This window comes from Neovison vison, chromosome X, assembly GCF_020171115.1.
Source record: "Neovison vison isolate M4711 chromosome X, ASM_NN_V1, whole genome shotgun sequence".
Lineage (NCBI taxonomy): Eukaryota > Metazoa > Chordata > Mammalia > Carnivora > Mustelidae > Neogale > Neogale vison.
In genome coordinates, this window is record NC_058105.1 from 90,763,021 (window position 1) to 90,764,656 (window position 1,636).

The following is a 1,636-nucleotide window of genomic DNA, read 5'->3' on the forward strand; positions in this document are numbered from 1 at the left end:
GTATTTTATGTATTACCTACAATCCAACTTATTTGAATGTAATAGAACAGCCTCCGGGGAGATAATGAGAACTTTAGACATTTTGGGACTTTTCTTTAGTCCCTTTGCAAATGGAAGTGCCCAAGTATGGAGAGATTTTTTTTCTCTCTATTTGGGCAAGACAGGTGAGAGTATGGTGTAACCTGCACACAGATTCACTAAAAATCCTTTCTTTTAAAAACAGGACAGAGGGGAAAATATGGGGGAAAGAAAGGCTAAGTAGCTGAAAGTCTTATCCCAGTGTGGATGATGGGATGGAAAGAGCTAACCCTTCGAATAGGGACCCAGGTCCATAGAAGCATTGACGACTACAGCCAGCAGATGGCAGCAGGGGGCCATGTCAGGAGAATTCACCCACATGGAAAAGCCCTAGTTGGACCTTTGGGCCCAGCCACTGGCATCTACTGGGAATTGGTAGAAGATATGATGCATTTCCCTGTAGAAAACAAAACAAAAAAACACCAGGGTCAGAGTCTTCCAGAAGCCCAGGGTTAGAGTCTGGCCTTGAAAATGAAGGGCCAGCATAGCACAGTGATGACAGTCAGCAATATTTTAAACTTCAACGTGGCTAAAAGACTAGATCCCAGTTGTCCTCACTGCAGAAAAAAAAGGATAATTATGTGATGGGGTAGAGGTGTTAGCTAACACCACAGTGGTAATCATACTGCAGTATATAAATGCATCAAATCAACATGTTATACCCCTTAAACTGACACGATGTTGTATATTTCAGTTATACTTCAAAGAGTATTTAAAAAAAGAATAAATACAATGAAGGGTGCTCACTTCTGCAGCACAAGTACGAAAATTGGAATGATAGAAGATTTAGCATGACCCCTGCACAGGAAGGACACGCAAACTCGTGAAGGGTTCCATATTGAATGCAAAGATACAATGAAGGACCCAGAGCCCTTGGTTGCCTTAGTCTGCAAGACGAAGAGGGGTAGGGAAACACAGGAATGAAGGCACAGGAGTGGGAGGAGGGTAAGTCTGTGACATACAGATGACAGTGGAGAGTAGAAAGCAGGTCAGAAAGGGTGGGGATCATTTCTTTTTGTGTGACCTGGCTGTGGCGCTGATTTTAATACACTCTAAGAATAAGTGGAAGCAACCCAAATATTTGTCAATGGATGAATGGATAAACAAAATATGGTGTCTACGTATGGTGGAATATTACTTGGCTTTAAAAGGGGAGGAAATTTTGGGGCACTTAATCCACATCAAATTTGGGCACCACTGGGTGGCTCAGTGGGTTAAACGTCCAACTCTTGATTTCAGCTCAGGTCTTCATCTCCATGTCATGAGTTCAAGCCCTGTGTTGGGCTCCATGCTGGGCACGGAGCCTACTTTAAATTAAAAAAAAAAAGAGGGAAGGAAATTGAGATACACACTACAACATGGATGAATCTTGAGTACATTGTGCTAGGTGAAATAGTCCAGTTATGTATACCATAAAAATACAAATACTACATGAATGTACATATATGAAATATCTAGAATAGTCGAGTTCATAGAGATAGAAAGTAGAATAGTAGTTGCCAGGGACTGAGGGGAGGGAGGAATGGGAAGTTGTTGATTAATAGGTATAGAATTTTGG

At 41.6% G+C, this 1,636-nt stretch overlaps 1 non-coding gene across 1 annotated transcript; it reads left to right on the plus strand.

The window, feature by feature from the left end:
• Positions 1 to 817: 817 nt before the first annotated feature.
• Positions 818 to 921, plus strand: LOC122897831. The gene has a single exon (XR_006382665.1). It is a non-coding gene; the product is annotated as a U6 spliceosomal RNA (small nuclear RNA).
• The last annotated feature ends 715 nt before the right edge of the window (positions 922 to 1,636 follow it).